This window comes from Cervus elaphus, chromosome 7 (genome assembly GCF_910594005.1).
Source record: "Cervus elaphus chromosome 7, mCerEla1.1, whole genome shotgun sequence".
Taxonomy (NCBI): domain Eukaryota; kingdom Metazoa; phylum Chordata; class Mammalia; order Artiodactyla; family Cervidae; genus Cervus; species Cervus elaphus.
This window is the reverse complement of record NC_057821.1, coordinates 48333077-48358080: the sequence shown is the minus strand read 5'-3', so window position 1 is coordinate 48358080 and position 25004 is coordinate 48333077. Positions and strand designations below refer to the sequence as shown.

Genomic DNA, 25004 nt, shown 5'->3' with positions numbered 1-25004 from the left:
TTAAAAACCTTATTTGGGCTCAAGCGCAGCTCTCATTCACTGGGACTGGATTTTAGCCATTGTTGTATAAGAGGAACTGGCCAGTCCATTTTATCAGTCAGGAGAGGCTGGGCTACATCCATAACAAGCATCGCCGCCACCTCTGTTGACAAACAGCAAGTTTATTTCCCTCTCCCGCTTCTGCCCGGCGCAGACGGGCTCAGTATGGTCTCCGGATCACAGACTGACAGAGGCTTCACGCAACACATGCTTCCACAGTCACCACCATGGCCAGGAGGAAACGTGAGTTTTATCACTTCTGCTCACATGTAATTGGCAAAGCAATACTTGTTTCCTTAGTCGGTTTGGTTAGCAGGAGTCATTGCCCTAGATAACATTTAACTGACAAAGTCCAGTTTCAGAACCGAAGAATTTGACGTCTCCACTAAGAAAATTTCCCAGAAAGACTCAGACAGATCTACTCTAATAGATAGATAGAAAGTGTATATATATATGAATACACACACATAGGTGTGCTTCTAGAAAATACAGACGCTGGAGTTAAATGTTTATGGAGCCTGGGGGGACCCCGCAGGAGAATTTTCTGAGTAAATACTTCACAGAGGCAGAGCTGAGCACAAGAAATGTGGCTTTGAAACCAGATAGTCTTGCCTGTTACTCTCTCTGAGACTTGCCAAGGTAAGTTCTCAGCCACTCAGCCTCAGGGTCCTCATATGTGAAGTGGATACAAAATCTACCACAAGGCTCTTGTAAAATAAAGTACCCAAAAACATAATAGGCAGTCGGCGAATGTTAGTTGCTGTTTATTTCACTTTGTTCAGTAAAAAAAAAAAAAAAAATGTGATTATTTGCTTTGTCTTTTTCTCCCCCTAGGTCACACGCTACGGCATGTGGGATCTTAGTTCCCTGACCGGGGATCAAACCCCTGCCCCCCGCAGCGGAAGCGCAGAGCCTTAACCACTGGACCACCAGGGAAGCCCCTGTCTTGTTTCCTGTAAAAGGGCACAGACGAGCATCCCCACTAACCGACATTTCTGATTAAAAGGGTACTGACTACTCAACATTTCGTTTAAAATGTACATTAGCATTAAAGACAACTTCTCTCATGTTCTTTTACTAGATGATTCTGGCTGTGCTCTCCCAAAGGAAATGATTCGATTGAAATGTTGGGAGAGCAAGTCTGCTTTCATCAAGGAAGACTTGGAATCGTGGGCGGGTTTCACCTTCAAGAACTGTTTATGCGCTGAAATATTTCACTTTGGAAACAGTGCTGAATCTGAAGCTCAGTCAGCAACGTGCTGACTTCCTACTCTAAGTTGTCCGAGTGTTAAAAGATGTTGTATCGTGTTATACCTGCAGCTAATATCTTCATTCCTTTTCAATTAGTCCTTGTGTGCATGTTAACACCCATTCGTTCTTTCACACAAGCTGATCCTTCAGGCCCTGTTCACCCCCTCCCCTACAATTTTTTAAGCAACGTGTTTCAATTGCCCATTGCAGTTTCAACCCGCTCCCTGCCTTGTGGGTGGTTAAGGATATAATATCCACCTATAGGAAGATGGATTCCTTGACTCTTGAGATGATACATGAGAAGCAGATTCAAATGAAAATACTTTCTGCTCTGGGTCTCTTACAGTCTTGGAGATGCTTGCTTCAGTTCCTGGAAATGCACACCTGAATCTAGAAGGAGCAGCTGTCTCAGTCAAGACCCACAGGGATCCGCTTGGAGCCACGGACAACAGGCCAGCACCTTCCTCCTGCCAGCTTACCAGACATCCCAGATTTTCTCTGCAAGTGGTCCATGGCTAACCTCAGTCTCTCATGTTTTTGCTGAGAAGCAGAACATGTGTTACGTGAATGTTTAGTTTATGAGAGAGATAGCAGAAAACATCTCTTTTCTGCCCTCAAGTAGTGGAATTATGACTATGTTTTTATTTCCATCCAAAAATTCACATAACATTAAAAAGGAAATGTAACATAGTAATTGAAACAAATTGGAAATTTCTATGGCCATAACATTTATGAGTTCAAATTTCATGTGAGCACATGGAAATAGTTAGTGAGCATACGTTGGCAACATCCAAATTACACCTAATAAAATGGCCACAGAGAGAAAAGTAACGTAAGATGATTTACTTATCCTACCTAATTCACTGTTTTATTTCAATCCGTAACTATTCCCAGTCAACCAAATGCAGCCAGTCTGCTCGCCCTGAATTGTTAATAATGGCTGCTGGTGCTATCTGTTTGGTTGTTGGTAACGTTTTCTTTGGCTGGTCAGAAATTTAGCAGGTGTGAAATGGAGTCCTGGTCCCTTTGCAAGCTTGTTGGTCAGCTGCATCGAGCTAAGCGAGATTCAAAAGATAGCAGTTGCGCTCAGCTAAGAGCGCTCCTGTCTACACCGCAGATTAAACCTGCGGGTCTGCAGGGGTGGGAGGAGGCACCGGCCAGCTGCTCCCCGAAGGGATGAGAGAAATGCCCGGGCTCCCTGTGCTGCGCGATGGCCCCCTGGAGCAAGGGAGAGGCTCACGACCTCTCAGCGGGCCCTAGGCTCCTCTCGCGCCTCTGTCCCCAGGCTGCCTCCTTGACAACCTGGGCTTGTCACCGTTCTCTGTAAAAACTAGATGTTCCATCTGCGTGTGGGCATGTACACTGAAGTGCCTGCCCACTGACGATCCGCTCACTACACCGACACCACGCAATGAAAAAGAGTGAACTCTTTGGGGGACCAGTGACATCTGTAGGGTTCTATCATGACAAGAGACCTGAGCCTTTAATCCATCATCTCTAAACCGGGGTGAGTAATGCCCATCCTGCCCACCGTGTGCAGGAGGCATGAGGATCCAACCCAAGGAGAAAGAGAGGAAATGCGCACAGGTTCGGGGAACGGTCCCATCTCGCCCAGATGTTGTCCAGGAGGCCTGGGATGTGCAGTGAGCTTCAGATGGCTGTTAAGCCAAATTCACTACAGACACAGAAAAGATCTATTTGGGAGGGTGGTGCCAATGCTTTGATGAGGCAAAGTAACAGGACGACAGGATGGGGGCCTCAGGGTCCCTCCTCTTGGGATCATCCTGACCAAGAGCCAGAAACTCCATCTGTGAAAGCTCACAGGGGGGGCTTCCCTGGCAGTCCAATGGTTAAGACTACACTTCCCCTGCAGCGGGGCATGGGTTCCATCCCAGGTCAAGGAACTAAGATCTCACACGAAGCACAAAGTGACCACGAAAAAAGAAAAAAGAAAACCAGCTCACTAGACTGTGCGGCTGGGGCCCCCGCCCACCCCACCCCCCGACTGCTCTGCCCCCCTCCCATTCTTTTCCACCCCCCCACCCCCCCACCCCTGCTCGCTGCCCCTCTCCCAACACTTGCACAGAAGCCGTCAGGACCACAGCCCCTCCCCATCCTCTGCTTTATCTATAAGCTCTTTCAACACGGAGAGCTAAGCGGAAAACCTGGGTCTCCTCAACACTCTGACAGGTGGTCCACAATTGAGGGGGGACGGCCAGCAGGAAAGAAGAAAGGGCTCATAAGCTCCCCCAAATCACCAAAGCCGAGCTGGGGAAGATTCCCCGTGTCTCCTTCCAGCCACAGGCCCCAGATGGCCTTATGGGCACGTCCCTGCCCGTAGAGCAGTCTGGATTCCTCATGAGCCGTCCACCCACGCGTCAAGCCCAGCAGATAGGTGGGCGGGTGCAGGGGGGCACATGGCCTGGACAGCCTCCTCGCCCACCTGTCCTGTGTTAAACCTCCAGCACCCAAAAGAATCTGAAGCCTCGGGCTCTGGGCTGTGAGGACAATAAGCTCATTTCAACCCTGCCATTCCTCGGCCAAGAGTGCTTGGCCCTCAGTAATAGACGTTCTTTTGTTTCCTTGAGGGTCGGTCAGTGGGGTCGCAAGAGTCCAAGAGTTGGACACAACTTAGCGACTAAACCACCATCAGGCTTCGCTGGTGGCTCAGATGGTAAACAATCTGCCTGCAGTGCAGGAGACCCGGATTCGATCTCTGGGTCAGGAAGATCCCCTGGGGAGGGGAATGGCTACCCACTCTGGTATTCTTGTCTGGGGAATCCCATGGCTGAGGAGCCTGGAGGGCTATAGTCCATGGGGTCGTACAGAGTCGGACATGACTGACTGACTGATAAGATAGGATTCAGGTCCCCGTGCCCCGCTGTAAAATGCAGGCGGCTCAACACGAGCCAAGAGCTGGTGTGAGTTAATGCTGACCCCCGGAGAAATGATGGACCCAAATCTCTGAAGCCTCGGCCCTCAGAGGGAAGGAAGCTTCACCCAGAGAAGATGACACATAAAATGGGTCCCTGCCCAGAAGAGCTTACACGGTAACATGTCCACGGGCAGGAGAAAAACATGTTTTCCCCATGCGGCATGTTGCTGAGATCTTGCTCTTAATGGCATAAATCTTTGTAAATCCTCCAGATTGAAAGATGAATCGAGGGAAGTGAGCGGGTGAGGCAGGAGACATTTCAGGCTGCCTGTGGGTAACGCAACAAGCCTCAGGGCGGGAGGGACCACGGAGGAGGTCCCACGAGGGGCAGCTGCTGCGCGTGCTGCTGCAGAACCCCCACTTCCGCTGGCCCCTCTGAGAGCCACCAGGCTGTCCGGCCTGGCCTGGCCCACCTCCGGGCACCTCCCTTTCTCAAGAAGAGCTGTCAGCCCTCTGATGAGCCGGGGGCTTGGGTCAGCACTCTTCTGGCACCTAACCCCAAACCAGGCACACGGAGTCTCACAATATGGACTGCAAGAACAGATCAATTCATTAACACACCTGCAGCAAACAGCCCTCCCCGAGGAACTTTCATTCCAGGACAGACATGAGAGGCATCCTCAGTCACTTCTAGAAGCATCTTAACTGTGTCACACGCCCAGCACGTGATCACTGAGTTACAGTGCTGTTCAAGCTGAAAGGAATCTTAGATATCGGCTAGTCTGACCATTTCCTCTTCCACAGGAGAAATCTGATTGATGGTATCAAGTGGGGGATAATTACTTGCGAAAACAAAACCTTAGTAACCTGAAGGCAGATCATTCCCCCAGGCCAGCATAAGGACCACAAACATCTGGCTAGACCTGTTGATGGTCTTCATTAGGAGGGTTTCTCTGGGTGTTTACATTGTAAATTCTACAAGGTCAGGGAGTATATTCTGGGTGAGAAAGAAATCAGCTTAGATTTTTTTTTTTTAAGGTTACAAGGATATACCTAGTAGTGGTAGTGAAAGTCGCTCAGTCGTGTCCAACTCTTTGCAACCCTCTGGATGACACAGTCCATGGAATTCTCCAGGCCAGAATACTGGAGTAAGTAGCCTTTCCCTCCTCCAGGGGATCTTCCCAACCCAGGGATCGAACCCAGGTCTCCCGCATTGCAGCGGATTCTTTACCAACTGAACCACAAGGGAAGCCCAAGGATATACCTAGCAGCAAGCAGGTCTTTAAAAATTCTTCTAAGGCCTTCCCTGAGGGTCCAGTAGTTAAGACTCCATGCTTCCAATGCAGAGGGTGAGGGTTCAACCCCCTGTAGAGGAACTAAGATCCCCCATGCCCCCACGGCACAGCCAAAAAGAAAATTTTTAAACATTCTTCTAAATTTAACATTTACTGAATAACTTACCTGTAAGGTGCTCCAACATGCACCCTGCATGTGTGCTACATCGCTTCAGTCGTGTCCGACTCTTTGCGACCCCACGGACTGTAGCCCGCCAGGCTCCTCTGCACCGATTCTCCAGGCAAGAATACTGGAGTGGGTTCAGGGGATATACTCCAGAGGATCTTCCCGACCCAGGGATGGAACCCGCATCTCTTAGATCTTCTGCACTGGCTGGTGGGTTCTTTACCACTAATGCCAGCTGGGAAGCCCCTAGCGGGAGCCAAAAATTAACTCAGTATCCCTGCCCGCAGAGGCTCCTGATTTCGTGAGTGACCAGACACACACGTGCAGATGGTCCCGATACAGCCCGACGTGGGGAGACTGAAGCACCCACTACAGCGGGGATGAGGTTCAGAGAGAACACCGCCTGGGGGCCCTGGGGGTTGGGTGGAGGGCAGGATGCCATCAGGCCGTGAAGGGGGGACGGACTGAGCAAGCGCCGACCACGGGAAGGACTCAGCATGGGCTACACCAGGGATGCACGGGAATGTTGTTTATTTTATGTACCAAGGGTGTGTCAGGCACTTTTAAAAAATAGAATCGTTCAAGACTCACAGCATGCAGTGAGTCAGGCACTTCCATTTTCCAGAGAAGGAAGCGGAACCTTGGAAAGATTGATAAGGGGCCAAGTGAGGGTCAAGATGACAACACACAGGGGGCAAGCTGGACAGGAAGCCCCGAGGGGCTGGCTCCAGGGTCCCGCCTGAGCCGGCCCACGAGGCCGCCTCTCAGGGCGGACGCAGACCACAAACCACGTCTCAGGGGCAGCGGGGCTGGTCCTGGGACCAGGGAGGAAACAGGGCCACTGGAGAAAGAGGAAGAGGAGAGAGGAGAGAAGGAGGGAGCCCGGGGACTTCGCCCCCGCTTGCGTGGAGGTGGAGGTGACAGAAGCGTCAGGGTCAGAGCATTGGGGTGATGGCCAGGAGCAGCGGCAACCTAGTGCGATCACGGGACAGGGACTGAGAGGCGGAGCGGGAGGTCCGGCCTTGGAAAGAGTAAGGGCCATCCCTTCCCCAAGAAAGGACGAGAGGGAAGGAGAAAGAGGCAGAAGGGAGGGCGGAAGGGAGAAAGACAGGGTCCCAGCGGCGCCAGGGGCTGCCCTTCTCAGCCAGCCCAGGGGGCATGTCCGCTCCCGGCCAGGAGGCGAGCAGGGTCAGCGGCGGGCCTGAGCAGAGAGGGAACGATGCGGAGCAGCTGTCATGGGAATCTGATAGGGAGCTAAAAATGGAGCTAAGGAAGACGGCCACGGGCGCGGCAGAGTCCGACGGCAGGACCGCAGGGGGTCCGATTACTGCGGGCGCCCCAGTCCCTTCAACAGAACTGAGCAGAGGGGGGTCGGGAGGGGACGAGAGGGCAGAAAGATGCGGCAGGAGGTCGAGAGGGAAAGGGAATCTGAAGGTTTTGAGGACTTTGCCAAAACAGCTAACAAGGAATCCAAAACAGCATGGGGAGGGAGGTAACATGCGACCAGAATGGTCCAAGATGCCCAAAGCTGGGAGGGCTCCAGGGGCCACCGCGGGGGCACAGAACAGGTTTGGTGGGAAGGCGAGAACAGGGTGATGGAAGGACAGCTCTAGAGGGCATTGCAGAGATGAGGATCTCACAGGAGGCAAGATAAGGCCCGGGTGTGGCCCTGCATGAGGAGAGAGACACAGGAGAGGGGAGAGCCTTGATGGAGAATGGGAGGAGAGGGGGTGGGCGGGGGGCCGGGGGGGGGCACCCGGAGCTTGGGCAGACACCACCTGCCGATTGCACGGCAAGGGAGGAGGTCCAGCTAAACCAGAGAGCGGAGAGGAGCTGACATTATGAGGGACGCACAGTTCCATTTCTAGTGAAACAGTGTCATAAGCAGTGCTGTTCCCCACCCAGCCCATGCCTAGGACGAAAAAGCAAGTAAAACAGGCTTCCTAGAGTTCTCCCCGAGAGGCTGGGACCCGGGAGGAGAGAAGGGAAGTGAGGCTTGGTGAACGGTATAATGGAGGAACAGTCCATGGGCGTCAGGGGTGGGAGAGCCTCAGATGTAGGGAGCATCTACTTCTCTGACCTTCTGCCTTAAACAAAGTCGACCCACTCCTCTCTCCTGTGTCCAGAGCTCAAGATAAAAGGGCCTCCGATCATCCCACCCGCTAACCACAGCATGAGTTCCAGATCCACTCCTCGGCTGGCTTCTTCGTCAGCTGCTCCAGGCCTGTGGGGACCACCTCCCACCCAGCCCGAGTTCACCCTTTTGACTTGTTGTTCAGTCATAAGGTCATGTCCGACCCTTTGCAACCCCATGGACTGCAGCAGGCCAGGCTTCCCTGTCCTTCTCTATCTCCTGGAGTTTGCTCAAGCTCGTGTCCACTGAGTCAGTGATGCCATCCAACCATCATCCTCTGTTGCCCCCTTCTCCTGCCTTCAGTCTTTCCCAGCATCAGGGTCTTTTCTAATGAGGTCGGCTCTTCGCATCAGGTGGCCAAAGTATTGAGGCTTCAGCTTCAACATCAGTCCTTCCGATAAATATTCAGGGTTGATTTCCTTTAGGATGGACTGGCTGGATCTCCTTGCAGTCCAAGGGACTCTCAAGAGTCTTCCCCAAGGCCACAGTTCAAAAGCATCAGCTGTTTGGTGCTCAGCCTTCTTTACAGTCCAACTCTCACATCCGTACATGACTACTGGAAAAACTACAGCTTTGACTAGATGGACCTTTGTGGGCAAAGTGAAGTCTCTGCTTTTGACCTGGAAATAGGGTTTCCTCACTGATGTGACCCTGGCCCTCTCCTGAGCACAGCTTCAGACTCACTTTGGCAAGAACCTTCAGTCCCACTGTCCTCGCCTGCTTCAGGAGAACATTTCATAAACGTTTGGTGGCGCTTAGTGCCTGCAGGGCACGGGCTGAAGAAGCCTGTGGAAGTCATTCAGTTCCTGTGTGACTCCTCTTATAACATTTCCACCCAACAACGTCCTGCTGCCGCTTGAGTACACAGAGCAAGGAAACCCACTCCGCGTGACACAGTCCGTCTCACCACTGGGCGGCTCTACTGAAAAGTTTCCATTCCCGAATCATTCTTTCCTTCATAGCCAGGTCCCTGGATTTTTTTTTTTTAATATTTATTTATTTTGTATTTATTTATTTGGCTGCAGCAGGTCTTAGTTGCCGTTTAGTTGCAGCGTGTGAACTCTTAGTTGTGGCATGTGAGATATAGTTCCCTGACCAGAGATCGAACCCCAGGCCCCCTGCATTGGGAGTGTGGGGGTCTTAGCTACTGGACCACCTGGGAAGTGCTGTTCCTTCACAGAACAAGCCACATTCCTTTCCCATCTGATAGCAATCTGAAGACAATGAGCACATCTCAATGGAGCCGCCTCCTTCCAGGAGAAAGAGCTGCGATTCTGGACACCTCTTCTGCTGCCTGTGTGCCCCCGCGTGACCAACGGCAACACTGCGAGGGGTGTGACCGGGGGCAGCCAGCTCCCCAGCGCCGGCCGCACGTGCACCTGCTGAGACACCTCTGCAGTGCTGGGTGCGGCGTCAGTACCGTTCTCATCCCCACTGCACACCCTGCCCAGTGCTACCCTCAGCAGCGGAGCCAAGAGTCAAGTCCAGGCAACTGGATGTACCCACACCCCCGTGCCAGCCGCTCTCAAACTTGGCAGCTGCTGGAATCACCCTGGGAAGTTCTAAAAACTACTGAGACCGGGATCCACCCCATAAGCTGATTTTACTGGACACCCCAACGTTCCAAAGGTGTCCGGGTGACAGCAACGCACAGACGAGGTGGATGCCAACTCTGCCCTGAGAGCGCAGCACCCCCGGGGCAGCCTGGCTGGTGCTGGCAGGGCTGGACTAGAGAGAGGGGAGCAGTGGAAATTTCCAAACTTCCCCGGTGGAGGATAACTCAGGGACAGGCCCAGACGTGGGTGACAAGAGCCAGCCTTGCAGGGAGGCTAAGTGAACACTCAGCCGGGGTAGGTTTAGTGGCACTGCAAGGCCCTCATTCTCAACAAGGACAACGAAAAGACAAGAGCAGCAAACGCACACCCACTCCTGACGGCACTCGCGGCCTCAAGGGCTTCCTCCGGGAAGGACTCCTGCGGGTGACGAGGCCCAGGACCCAGAGTCACGGTCTCCTCAAAGGAGCCGCTCCCTGCACAGCTGCGAACTTCCTGACCCCCCTCAAAGCCAAGGATGGATGGAGATCTTATCCTCCTCTTCACCGATTTGTGAACCCCTCAGGGCTGCCAGCTCCACAGGCAGAGGAAAGCCTGGACACTTTCTCTAACCCCGCCTCCGAGGGTCCCTGACACTTCCATCCACCAGACATCCATGTGCAATGGGCTCTCCCACTGCACCCCTCTTTCCCTCCCCTGGCGTTGTCTGTGGCCCCTAAACTCAGGCTGCATGTGTGCATGCCAAGTTGCTTCCACTGGGACCGACTCTGCGACCCCACGGACTGGAGCCCGCCAGGCTCCTCTGTCTGTGGGATTCTCCAGGCAAGAATCCTGGAGTGGCTTGCCATGTTCTCCTCCAGGGCATCTTCCTGACCCAGGGATCAAACCCACGTCTCTTAAGTCTCACGCTTTGGCAGGCAGGCTCTTTACCACTATTATTTCTTGTTAAAGCAGGAGGGTGTTTCATCGGTTATCGATTGCCCATCTGGTTTTCCCTTGTTGCTGCTGGAAGCTCCCACATCCGTCCTCGGACTTGCTCTTCCCTGGACCACAGCACAGCACCAGGACACAGGAGGGTGACCCTGAGCTGCCCGCCGGGAATGGGGGCTCTTTTCCTCCACCCTCTCCCCTCCTCCCAGAGCCCACCCCGCGCACCCCAGGCAGCAGAGCTGGGACTCCCCCACCCCCAAGGTCATTCATATTTAATGCAAACATCTGGATGCAAATTGATTCACTTTTGTTTTACTCCCTTTCCTCTTAGACCCTCTCTAAAGTAAACTGCCTTTCATCCTAGACAGACAGGTGCTTCCCTAGGCTAGAAATGCACAAAACAAAGATGGCACTGCGTGCAGTTTGGAGCAGATCCTACAGCTTCAAACTCCATATTTTTAGGATATTTCCAAATGGGAGTGTGCTTCGGGGGCATTTATCTTCTGTGGAGGTCACAGTGACTCGTGGGAGTCTCAACCCCAGAGAGGAATTTTGCAAACAGAGATAGGATATTAGTAGCCTGAAAGCCCCTAAATATAATCTGTTCCCAAACCTGTAAATCCTCTTTTTCTAAAGATGAGAAAAAGTGGATGGTTTGGCAGACAACTTTGTTCCTGTCCCTCCGCAGTCTATGAATCTGACTGTTTCCTGATCTGGCTGTTTCGCCAAGACTGAGGTTCTCAGGATTTAAAGAAAAGGGGAGTGGGGAAAAAGAGAGCAAGAAAGGCAAATGTTGATATATTTATATATCTGTTTATTTGGGATGGCAAAAGAATTGGTAGGTGCTTGAGGATTAAAAAAAAAAAGAATAGATGTGGGATATTTGTTAATGAACTACTCACATTTCTGGTAAGGACCGTGAGGCTAATGTAGAGCTCATTCACTATAAAAGGTACAGAAAATAGAGGGGCTGAGTAGGGCTGCATTTTTGCAAAGAAAAGAGCAATGACTAAGAAGCAGTCCCAGGAAAATGTCTGTTTACTGCTGACTGCATTTCACTTCTTGCCTCTTTCTAAGTGTGTGTACATACATATGCACACACAAATTCAGGAGCTATAAGCATGGATCCTCTCTTGTGCGAATGGTCTGTGGTGTGTGTGTGTGTGTGTGTGTGTGTGTGTGTGTGTGTGTGTATAAACAATGTCAGTAACTGGGGCCAGAGAACAATTCTGTTGACGTGTTTCTTCTTAAATTCTCACAAAGTATCTGCAAGGACAAAGACACCATAAATCTTTAAGAACTGCTTTTGAAATAACAACACTAATTCAAAGATATATACACCCCTAGGTTCACTGTACTGCAGCATTTACAATAGCCAAGATATGGAAACAACCTAAATACCCATCAAAGGCTGAATGGATAAAGAAGATGTGGTATGTATCTTACAATGGAATACTACTCAGCCATAAAAAAGATGAACTCTTACCATAGGCAGCCACATGGATGGACGGTCAGCATATTATGCCAAGTGAAATAAGTCAGATGGAGAAAGATAATTCTACTATATGTGGAATCCAAAAAACTAATAAACAAACAAAAAGCTCAAAACAAATGAAAAACTAAACAAAAAAACGCAGCAGCATGTATCATGCCTGAAAGGAGGATGTGTACTGGTATCAACAGTGACAGAAACCAAAGCAGTGGTCCCCAGAGGAGGAGAAAGGGAAAGGACGAAACGGATCAAGGGGACCAACTGCATGTGGTGGTGAGGGCATCTCAGTGGAGATGAAGTGAGGCCTGAAGGAAGGGTGTACAATGACATCGACGAGCATGGATGACACCTCCCTCCACAGGAGGTTCCTTCTACAGCAAGACTTGGCTGAAGTGGCACCCAACTCGTGCTGTGGGACTCACAGAAACAAACAGCAAATGCTAACCTTTTTGCTACAGTTTAGTGGAATCACAGTAGATCACCACGTTATTTGAGAACTACATGAGCAAAGCCTTGTATCACCTCCCTAGGGTCGTCATGAAGAATCCATGATGTTGAAAAGACTCATGGAGAATTTTAACCCTATTCACATGGAAGCTAGCATGAGAAATACAAGATGATGATCATAAAAATAACTGCGGCTAGGAAAAGAAAGGATGGCCATCGTATGCAGTTTGAAAAATCCTTCTAAATGTGATGTATCAGAAACATTAAAGGTATCATTTTGGGCATATTTACTCTAAGAGGTAAAATTCAGCCAGTTCTTTTTGGCTGATGGAGAGGCCCAGAGGATACTGGGCTTCTCAGCTGCAGGCATATCTGAATCTAGACGTGTAATTTGTATATTTATCAACAGAAAATACAAGTTTTAGAACAGCAGTCCCCAACTATTTGGACACCAGGGACAAGTTTCATGGAAGAAAATTTTTCCATGGACCTGGCTGGGGCAGGGGAAGGTGGATGGTTTCAAGATGATTCAAGTGCATTAACTGTATTATGTGCTTTATTTCTGTTATTATTACACCAGCTCCACCTCAGATCACCAGGCATTAGATCTTGGAGGTTGGGGACCCCTGCTTCAGCAGGTTAAAGCCAACACTGATTTAAAGCCTGACTACACAGTTGGTGGTGAGCACCAGCAATAGCAGCATCTCTTGGGACTCTGTTCAAAATGAGGAATCTCGGATCCCACCCAGACCTAAAGAATCAGAATCTGCATTTTTTTCAAGATCCCCAGAGGATTCATACGCACATGAAAGTTTGAAGATTTTTTGCAGTGTATTGGCCAAAAATTCACCCCAGGGGACTTCCCTGAGTCTTAGCATGGCTAAGACTCCATGCTCCCAAAGCAGGAGGTCTGGGTTTGATCTCTGGTCGGGGAACTAGGATCCCACATGCCGCAATGATGACCCCGTGTGCCACAATTAAGACCTGGTGCCACCAAAATAAATGTTGGGAAAAAAAAACTCACCCCAAACCCATCATGGGGTGTCGGAAAAAACCCTCAGCGCCAACAAGGATACTAGAGGTTGGATGAACAGTTGACAAAAGCCAAGTGACTTTTCCAGTTAGCCTCCTAAAATAAGCTGTTAGTCCCGTTTCTTATATGGCATATCATCCTAACACTTCTAGCTACTTTGCACTAACTTTTGTGATAAATTCTTCCAGAAGTTTGCTATTTTCTCCTAAATTATGCAATGTGATATCTGGCCAATGTTTCTTGCTTCCCTGGTGGCTCAGACGGTAAAGAATCTGCCTGCAATGCAGGCGATTGGATCCCAGGTTGGATCCCTGGGTCGGGAAGATCCCCTGGAGAGGGCCATGGCAACCCACTCCAGTATTCTTGCCTGGAAAATCCCATGGACAGAGGAGCCTGGTGGACCACAGTCCACGGGGTTGCAAATAGTCAGACACAAGTGAGCAACTAACATTTATGAACATATACTGAACATACATGCCTCTAAGTTCGTTCTATACAGGACAGACACATCCACACTTTTTGAGAACCGTGTACTTGGCAGACTTCACTTTTGCCATTTGTTATCCGTTCCTCACTGGCGTGTGTTAACACAGCCACTGACACTCCTTTTCAGAGCTGGATAACAACACATCCCAGCTGCTGGGCTAGATTTCCCTGTTTGGGGCATTTCTAATCTTCACTGTTGTCAACAGAGGTGTTGTGGATCTTTCTGTACACATCACCGCTGTCCCCCTTCTGAGTTGTTTCTTGGGGGTTTCTTGCTGTTGTTTAGTCATCTGACTCTTTTCTGACCTCGTGGACTATAGCCTGACAGGCTCCTCCGTCTACGGGATTTTCCAGCAAGAACACTGGAATGGGTTGCCATTAAGACCCAGTTCCTGACCTTGTGGATCTTTCAGGGGTTGTGGGATACAAAGATGGCAACCCCCAGGGTCACAGAGCTTGGCAGGTGCTGGGCAGAGGTGCCCGACGCGCTGGGCTCTCCCTCCCGAGCACTGCCCTTGCCTGTCCGCCCTGCTCGCAGCTTGGGGGCTGGCCTTCATGAACTGTCTCTCGGGGTCCCTTGCCTCCTGACTTCCCAGAGGGCTGACTGGTCGGTGACTCCAGGAGGAGGTGGGCGAAGGGAGGGCAGGGAGGAGGGGTCGGTGCCTGGAGGCCACAGCCTATCAGTTCACGGGCTCCCCACCAAAGCTTCTGTCTGGAGTCTTCTCCCGGCTCCGGGAGCCCCGTGTCCGTCTCACCCCTCCAGGCTCAGAGCTGGCCATGGTTTCCCCATTCTTACCCAGGCTGCTTCACCTTCTGCTGCTGATTTTCCGTAACCCTGCCTGCACCTCTGTCGTTATGCTCTCCTCAATGACCTATTTAGGATGCACCTTCTGTTTGCTGCCAGGAGACTGAGGGGTGTCCCCGAGGGCTGGGGGCAGGGGACCGGGACAGGGGATTCTAACCAGTGGGAGCAGTGTGTGACAGTCTGGCCAGAAGGGTCTGTTGATCTGCAACCCAGAAGGCAAGGACCTGTGAGCCAGGCATGGGGTGGGGGCTTGGGGGTGGTGATGGATGGGGAAGCACTTTTTTTTAAAGGATTATTTTAAATTTTTTGGCTTAAGATAATCGCCCCTTTGTTAAAGATGACAGCATCCACTAATAACTGGGGAAGACTGCTGCATATCTTGCTCAGTTTCACCCAGCATTTTACTCACAGATGCCTATCAAACTCTGTCTTCACCTAAGAGGAGGCCCTTAACCAACCTAAGAGGAGGACCTCTCAGGTCCTTAACCTGGAGCCCTAAGCCGCGGGGATGGCACTGGGCCACCCACACACCTGCTCGCTCCATTCCCCAGCGAGCCTGAGACTTCAGCCAAGGTCACAGCCAGACTATCTGTCTGCCCCACAGGTTCCTTGAGTTTTCTTACCAGACACGTGGGGAGGGAATCTTCCTGACTTCTACCCTCAACCTCACCCTTGCCTCCCAGGCTCACCTTGACGTTCTGACAGATGACAGCTGGGAATCGGCTCCTCACCCTGCCCACACTTCCTGGTCTCTAGGACTGCTCCCCCAGCTACCTCAGGAGGGACACGCTCTCCTCCACCCGGAGGTCTGGCTGTGCCCCACCCCACATCTCCAAGCTGGCACCCTCCAGGGCACCCAGAGGGTACACTGGGTTTGACGCCCATGGCCAACTGTAAATTTTCACTATCAGCTGAAAGCAACCATTTTTAAAGTGTTTAGGGGGAGAAGTTTATTTGTAAAGGGAAAGGCAATATTAATATTGAAGAAAAACCATCACTTGATAAAATTCAGGAGTCAATTTTAATTTTTTTAAATACGGTAAAAACCTGTATATCATAAATCAACAACAAATATGATATTAAATGATGAAATACTAAAGTTATTCCATTAAAATCTGGACTGTGACACAGATGCCTCCCTTTCCAAAATTATTCAATACTTTTAAAAGTTCTCACTAAAGCAGTAAGACAAGAAAATTAGCTAAAGAGTATAAATACTAGAAAAAGATATGGATATACGTATATATGACCATACACCTAGAAAATTAGAGATTCTATTTTTAAAACCTATTCTAAATATTGAGGTAGCAACATAAAACAAATGTACAAAACTCAAAAGTTCTTATCCATGCTAGCAATAACTAGTTCTAAAAGGAAATGGAGGGAAGTCCTTGGTGGTCCTGGGGTTAAGAATCCACCTTCCAATGCAGCGGATGTGGGTTTGATCCCTAGTCAGGGAACTAAGACTTCCCATAAGCCTCATGGTACAGCAATAAGTAAGTAAATAAATAAAAGGAAAGGAAATGAAGTTGCAGGATGTTAATACACAAAAGTCGCTGGTTTTCTTTTTCTTTTTAATTGGCTGCTCAGTTTGCAGGATCTTAGCTCCCTGACCAGGGATGGAACCCTCACCCCATGCAATGGAAGCACAGAGTCTTATGTGTGAATCACCACTAGGGAATTCCCAATAGTCTTCCAATATACTGGCAATGAACAAATGAAATTTGACATTAAAAACATGGTGCAATTTACATTAGCACCCCTCTCAAAATGATATACTTAGGTAAATCAGACAAACTATGTACAAGATCTATAGGGAAAGCTCTAAAACTCAGATGAAAATATCAAACTAGGACTAAATAAATGGAAAGATATTTTATGTTCATGGATAAGAAGAATCAATATTGCTAAGATGTCAGCGTCCCAACTGGATCTATAGATTCAATGCAATCCCAAACAAAATCCCAGTGAGTTATGCTGTGGATATCAACAAACCAATTCTAAAGTTTTCATAGAGAAGTAAAATACCCAGAACAGCCAGCACAATAAGAAGAACAAAGTTGGAAGGCTGACACTACCTGTTGCCAAGACTTACTACAAAGCTACAGTAACTAAGAGAGTATGGCACTGACCAAAGTATAGGAACTAATGCAAAAAAGGAACAGTATAGAGAGCCCAGAAACAGATCCACATAAACACAGCCAAGTGATCTTTGACAAAGGAGCAAGGGCGATACAGTGGTGCAAAGATAGTCTTTTCAACACATGGTGCTGGAACAACTGGACATCCACATGTAAAAAGAAAAAAAGAATGTAGACACAGACCTTATTCCCTTCACAAAAATTAACTCAAAATGGATCCCAGACTTAAATATAAGATACACAACTATGAAACTCCTAAAAGACAACATGGGGGAAAACCTACATGATCTTGGGTGTGGCAATGATTGTTTAGATACAACACCAAAGACATATCCATGAAAGGAAGAACTGATAAGCTGAACTTCATCAAAGTTAAAAACTGCTCCACAAAAGCAACGTCAAGAGAATGATAAAATAAGCCACAGTCTGGGAGAAAATATTTGCAAAAGACATATCTGATAAAGGACTGTTTCCAAAATAAACAAAGAACTCATAACTCAACAGTAAGAAAATAAACAACCTGATTCAAGAGGGGGACACCTCACCAAGGGAAATATACAGATGGCAAACAAGCACAGGAATGTGTGCTCTGTATCACATCCTCAGAGAAGCACAAATTAAAACAGAGAGACGCCACTACACCCCTACTAGAGCAGTCAAAACCCAGAACACTGACACCACCAACTGCTGATGAGCACAGGGAGCAAGAGGAACTCTCATTCATTACTGATGGGAATGCAAAATTGTATGGCTACTTTGGAAAACAGTTTGGCAGTTTCCTACAAAAGTAAACATATTCTTTCCATTCAATCCCAAAGTCACACTCCTTGGTGTTACCCAAAGGAGATAAAAACCTACGTCCACACAAGAGGCTATATGAGGTTGTTTCTATCACCTTTATCCACGACTGCCAAAACATGGAAGGAACCAAGATGTCTTTTGGTATGTGAATGGATAAACTGTGATACATTCAGAAGACGGAATATTATTCAGCACTAAAAAGAAATGACAGCTTCCCTGGTGGCTCAGACAATAAAGCATCTGCCTGCAATGAGGGAGACCTGGGTTTGATTCCTGGGTCAGGAAGATCTCCTGGAGGAGGAAATGGTAACCCACTCCAGTACTCTTGCCTGAAAAGTCCCATGGATGGAGGAGCCTGGTAGGCTACAGCCCATGGGGTTGCACAGAGATGGACACAACTGAGCAACTTCACTTGTCATCACTTGTCAAAAGGAAATGAGCTATCCCGCCTGGAAAAGATATTGGAAGAACTTAAATACATATTGCTAAGTGAAAGAAGCTGACCTGAAGAGGCTACACACTGTCTAACTCCAACCATACAGCATTCTAGAAAACACAGAAATATGAGGACAACACTTTGGCCACCTGATGTCAAGAGCCAACTCACTGGAAAAGATCCTGATGCTGGGATAGATTGAGCGCATGAGGAGAAGAGGGCAACAGAGGATGAGATGGTTGGATGGCATCACTGCCTCAATGGACATGAATTTCAGCAAACTCCAGGAGATGGTAAAAGACAGGGAAGCCTGGTGTGCTGCAGTCCACGAGGTCACAGTCAGACATGACATGGTGACTGAACAACAACAATGGAAACGTAAAAAAGATTAGTGGTTGCCCAAGTAAGGGAGGGATGAACCAGTGGAGTATGGCATTTAAGGGCAGTGAAAATACTCTGTATGATACCCTAATGACAGATACATGTTGTTACATCACCAGCAAAGCCCACTAACAATCCCCAGGAAATACAAAACAGACTCTGCTAATAAAGTCTAACCTTTTCTTTTCCTCCATGTTGGTGTAGCTTCACTTCTCACAGCGGGCGGCATGCAGTGAAATGGCGGCGCCAACACCTCAGCGGCATGCAACACCGCGATTCAAGATGGCTGCCGAGGGCAGTCTGGAGCCCGCGCAGCGGAAGTGCGCCTGCGCCTGCACCTGCGCCTGCCCCTCAGGAGCCCCAGCCCCGCCCCGCTGACAAGTCCCTGTGAAGCCGCCCTGCCGGCAGCCTGGTGGGAAAGTGACTGCTCTAGAGCCCAGGCTTGAACCTCCCCATCCTCTGATCAGAGGAGGACCCTTTCCTTTGTCTTGAACCAGACTGGGTCTTGTCCTGTTGGTGTGAGTGACACGGGGCAGGAAGGCCCTTGTTGGAGCCCAACTCGAAAGGGAGGATGAGAGTTTGTAGTTTTGTCTAAACCCATAGAATATACTCGCCAGCGGAAAAGAATCCGCCTGCCAATGCAGGAGACACAAGAGACGGGGGTGGGGAGGTGGGGTATGACCCCTGGGTCGGGAAGATCCCCTGGAGGAGGAAACGGCAGGCACACCAGTATTTTTGCCTGGAGAAATCCCCCGGACAGAGGAGTCTGGTGGACTACAGGCCTTTGGAGTTGCAAGGAGTTGGTCACGACTGAGCACACGTGTGCACATACACACACACATAGAACGCACAATACCAAGCTCAGTGAACCCTAACGTAAACCATGGACTTTGGGTGATTATGATGTGTCAGTGTATAGCCATCGATTGTAACAAATGTACCACTCAGTTAGGCAGTGTTGACAATGGCGGAAGTTATGCACAGGTGGGGGCAGGGGAACCACCATAAATCTCTACCTTCCACTGAATTTTGTTGCGAACCCAGAACAGCCTTAAAAATACTGTCTTAACTTAAAAAAAAAAAAAAAAGACAAATAATCTCATTCATAACAGAGGAGAAAACAAAATACCCTTGAATGAATATAACAAGAAATATAAAACTTGAAGCTATAGAATTTTATCAAAGGACCTAAAACAAAATGATCCTGGTTGGGAAAACAATAAAATAATACACAACCTCAAAGGTAATTTAGTGATTTATTAAGAATTCTAATCCAAACGCCAAGAAAATGTTTACATACTGGATAAGTGATCTTAATATTCCTATGGAAGAATAAATGTGCAAAAAATTGCCAAAAACATTTTAAAACAAAACTGGTGAGAGAGCTGCCTTTCCATGTATTAAAACTAATTTTTTAAAGCATAATACACTCTACAGAATTGGCACAGGAACAGACATATGGGGCAAAGAAAGAGAGCAGAGAGCCCAGAAGCAGAACAAAATGTGTACAGGAACTTAGAGTGTGATAAAGGAAGCACATCAATTCAAGGGCGGGGGAGATGAATGATTTCATAAATAACGTTGGGACGACTAAGAAGCATCTGGAAAAAGTTCAAACACCCTGTTACCATACCGCATTAAATAAATTTCAAGAGAAATTGAGTTTCAAGAGTAATTGAGTTTTAGTGTCAAAAATAAACATTTAAAAATTTAGAAGAAAACACTGGGGAAAATATTTGCTTAAAATAGAGAAATTCTTAAGCCAAACAAAAGTCTCAGAAGCAGGGCATTCCTAGTGACTCAGTGGGAAAGAATCCACCTGCCAAAGCGGGAGACACAGGTTCTATGCCTGGTCCAGGAAGATCCCACTTGCTGTAGAGCTACTCAGACCGTACACAACAGCTACTGGGCCTGCCTCTGGGGCCCGAGAACAGCAACTAGTGAGCCTACACATGGAACTCCCGAAGGCCGTGCCCTGCCGTGCGCTACAGCCCGTGCTCCGCAACCCAAGAAGCCCACGCACTGCAACGAAAAGCAGCCCCCGCTCATAGTGACTACAGAAAAGCCCACATGCAACAATGAAGACCAAGTGCAGCCAAAAATAAATGAACAAAATTGTATGTAAAAAAGATCTCAGAAGCTGAAAAAGAAAGACTGAGAGATTTAACTACATGAAAATTTTGCTATGGTGTCATGGTTTCTGTCATCCTGACAAAAGACACCACGAAGTCAAAAAATAAACCACAGGCTGGAAGAGAACAGTTGTATCATTATGACAGCCTCAGGGTGACTATCCCTAACAATTTTAATCCTATAAATTAGCAATGAAAGGAGAAACAACCCCAAAAGTATACAAACAATAACATATAGATAGGCAATTCACACAAGAGGAAATGTAAATGGCCAGTAAATTTATGGAAAAAAATGTGCAGACTCCCTAGTGATCTGAAATTAAAACAAAATATCTTTTGACAAAGTTGACAGAATACAACCTCTGTGAGAATGTGGAGAAATGGTCACTCTCTGGTGATGGCATGATTTGTTGTATTTTTTGCAAATTAGAGTGTTTCAGTAAAAACTAAAATTAAAATTGGGCATACTTAGCAATCCCACTTCATCTTTTCTACAGAAGTAAAAGCTTCAGTGCTCATATACATGGGGTTTCAGTTGCAGTATTACTTATAATAGTAAAAAACTAGACATCATTGGAAAGAATATCCATAGAACTGAATAGAGTATAGCAAAGTTTTGTGTACAATATTTGTGTGGGTTCTAAGTTGTTACTTTAGCCCTGTCTGACTCTTTGTGACCCTATGGACTGTAACCCACCAGGCTCCTCTATCCATGGGATTCTCCAGGCAAGAATACTGGAGTGTGTTGCCATGCCCTCCTCCAGGGGATCTTCCCGACCCAGGGATCAAACATGTGTCTCTTATATCTCCTATGTTGGCAAGCGGTTCTTTACCACTAGCACCATCTGCAACTCAAATGATTTAGGTCTTGCTATACTGATCCGGGAAGACAGCCATGCTATGTTGTTAAGAGAAAGGGAAAAACGAATGGCAAAATAATAGGTATAATATGAAATTTCTTCTTTAATATAAAACAATATGACATATGATGTGCATTTCTATGCAGTAGGAAATCAAAAAGTTCACATCCAGTTCAGCAAAGATGGAGAAGAAAGGAAGGGAGAAGATTAAATGGTTTTTTTTTAATGCTGAACTATATTGTTTAAGATTGTTTCTATCAACATGTGGTACTTTTATAATTAAAAAAAAATCATAACAGACCTAGAGAATTGTGTGCCAGGTAGAAAGAGGACTGCCTGTTTTTTATGCGCCTGGTGAAGGTAGCAGCACCAGCTGCCCGGCAGGGAGGGGGCCGTGAACGCCGTGGGCCGCTGCCAGGCTTCGGATTTAGGGGGCGTCCAGACTTGCCATCCTGCCTGGGGTCAGTAGTCAGTGTCCTGTGGGGTCCCCCAGCACCAGGCCACCAGCCCTGACTCACCAGGGCAGCGCCCAAGAGCCTGTTTTTCATCCAAGGTCACCATCTTCACTCCCAAGGTCACCCCGTGGATGCAGGGCCTTGGGCCTCCCTTCTTAATGTTCCTCTTTAAAGAAAAAGTCAGCTCTTATAAATGACTCTAACAAACTCAAACTCATGTTATGAAATTCCTCTTAAGAAATAAATAATTGAAATGTTGAGACTCAGTGACATTTGCTTACTCAAAGCTGCGTGTTGGTGAATGGCCTTCGGCGTACCCTTGACTTCCGTTTCTGAGGAATCGCAGGTCAACCTGCCACAAACGTGGCTCCTCGTAAACGAAGGCAAGAGGTCAGAACTCACAACCACACTCATTTTTTTTAAAAACTAATTTTTTTTCCCTCCGTGTTGCAATTTACTTCATCCCTGTGATTATTCATTTGTTGGATTTAAGGAGAAGGGAAATCTGAGACTCACACAAAGAGAGGAGCCTTTTATGGAGACTTCCATCTGGGGAACAGATTTATGAGGTTTTCTGAGACCCAGAATAACTTTACTGTGATGAAGCACCAGGCAAGGCCACCCCGCCCAGCTCCAGGCCAGCCCCCACCGCCCCCCCAACCCTGAACATGTGGGGCTTGGGGAAACTGAATGCAGAAAGATACCCAGACGGAAGGATTCAGGAGGCATTACGGCCAAGACCTGAATAAAGCCGTCCTTTCTATGTGGAGTGAGTGAAATAGAACTGAGCTATTCTTTAAGTGCTGATCTTTTTTTTTCTAATGACTTCTCCACCATGTGGCTGCTCGATCTGAAATACAGGGAAGGAAGTGACAGGGCGCTGGGGGGGGCGGGGGGGGCAGCTGCCCGTCTCGAGCAAACATATGCAGGATGTCCGAAGGCACAGCAGTGCCAGGAGCGAGCATCGCGCCCGCCTGGGTCATCCCCCTGAAACCACACACTGGCGAGTAACAGAAGATCAACGGCTCGACGGGACCTGACAAGGGATTAAAAGTGGCCGATTTCACAGCAAGAGTCAAAGCAGGAAGCGAAGTAGCTTTGCCACAAGTTTATTGTCAGAAACATCTTTTTAGTCTTTGGGGGGTTTTTTGGCTTCACAATACCGTATTGAAAGGGGACCCCAAAGTGTTCTTCTGGGAGAAACTAGAAAGCCTATTAACCCTGCATGCTGAAGATGACAAACGAAGTGAAGTGAAAGTCACTCAGTCGTGTCTGACTCTTTGTAACCTGCCAGAATACTGGAGTGGGTAGCCGTTCCCTTCTCCAGGGGATTTTCCCAACCTAGGGATTGAACCCAGGTCTGCCACATCGCAGGTGGATTCTTTACCAGCTGAGCCCCCAGGAAAGCCCAAAGATGACAAAGAATAGGAGAAAAAGCACACAAAACTGAAACCAGGGCCTCAAACAGAAACAACAGAAGCCTGGGAATTCCCTGGCAGTCTAGTGGTTAGGATTCCGCATTCTCACTGCCGAGGGCCTGGGTTCAAACCCTGGTTAGGGAGCCAGGATCCCACAAGCCATGTGGCACAGCCAAAAAACAAAAACAAACAAACAAAAAAGGAACAGCAGGGGCCTGATCCCTAAGCTGGAAGTGGTGATAGCAGAACTATTCCCAGCAGCCAGAGGGTGGGATCAACCTGAGTGTCCACCCACTGGTGAGTCAACAGATAAAATGAGATGGATTCATACAACAGAAAACAAGTCAGCCCAAAAAAGGAAGGGGGTTCTGACACACACCACACCGTGGATGAACCCTGAGCACATGATATGGTCAGTACCTCAGTCATCACTAAAGGGCAAACACTGTATTACTCCACCGACATGAAGTCCCTACAGGTAATCAGATCCATAGAGACAGAAAGGAGAAGAGTGACTGCCAGGGCGTGGGAGGAGGGAGGCTGGGGAGTGACTGTTTAATGGGGACAGAGGTTCAGTTTGAGAAGATGAAAAAGCTCTGGAGATGAATACGGGTGATGGTTGTGCAACAACTGAATGTACTTAATCCCTCTGAACTGTACACCAAAAAATGGTTAAAACGGTAAATTTTATGTTATGCATATTTTAGCAGCAGAGAAAAGCAAACAAAGCTACCTGAATTTAACAAGCTCTGTTTGAATATCTTCCACACTAAGGTCACGTGTGCAAGCAAAGCCACACATTGAAAACACAGGATTAATAATCCAGTTCAGGTTTGGCTCACAGGCTGCCAAACATCTCACTGAAAATGAAAGTAAGTCCACTCAACTCTTGCAATATTTTCACCCAAAGTTTAGAACTCCTAAACAGTACATATTCCCCCAAATCTGAATTGCTTCTCTGCTCATTTCATTTCCCAATTCTCAACTGTTTGCTTGTGACCAGAAGTATGTTTGCCAACCATCGATTCACATGTTTGCAGGGCAGCGAGCTCACTCTGTATCAGATGTAACCTTGACCCCAAGCTCCTTCCGAAGACCTGAAGCCAGTCTCCCTTTGGACGGAAGGGCTGGCCTGGTGAAGACAGGCTTCCTTAGGGTGGGAGACAGGGGCGCACTAGGCAACAGTAAGTTAAAAATAAATCCAGTTCTCTTTAAGTTTCAGTTCATGAAACAGCACACGGCAGTCAATGCTGGTGGGAAATGCTAGATCAGCGTGCATTTCAATCCTGACTCTGCCCCGAAACTCATTCTGTGATCTTGGGCAACAGCAAGTTTCTGAACCTTGTCCTCTGACTGCCAGTGGGGGAAATCGTTGTAATTTCAGAGGGCAGAGTTCTCAACAGGAGGGGCTGGGGGGAGGGAGAGAGAGTCCTGCTGAGGGTGGCAGGACAGACCATAGGTGGTACAATGCCTAGCAGCTATAACATACTCCACACTAAAGATGGTCATTGTAATCACAGTTCTGAGAGCATTTGATAAGGACAGGTGCTGAGGGCATCTGGCAGAACAGCTAATAAGTAGTCAGTATTAATAATATCAGCTCCCTTCAGCTCTCTAAGCAAAAGGGTTTTGCAAAGTTCCTTCTGGCCCGAGTCTGTAATTCTTCTTGCATCCCTTCAAATCTTCCCTTCAAAACGACATTGTTATTTTTCGTTCAGGCGCTCAGTTATCTCCTACTCTTTGTGACCCCATGGACTGCAGCTCAACAGGCTCCTCTGTCCTCCACTATCTCCTGGAGTTTGCTCAGACTCATGTCCATTGAGTCGGTGATGTCATCCAACCATCTCATCCTCTGTCACCCCCATCTCCTCCTG

General features: G+C 48.2%; 1 long non-coding RNA gene across 1 annotated transcript; it reads left to right on the top strand.

The window, feature by feature from the left end:
* The first annotated feature begins 483 nt into the window (after positions 1-483).
* LOC122697851 lies at positions 484-2104 on the top strand. The gene is made up of 3 exons (XR_006342187.1): positions 484-678; positions 874-1046; positions 1637-2104. It is a non-coding gene; the product is annotated as an uncharacterized LOC122697851 (long non-coding RNA).
* The last annotated feature ends 22900 nt before the right edge of the window (positions 2105-25004 follow it).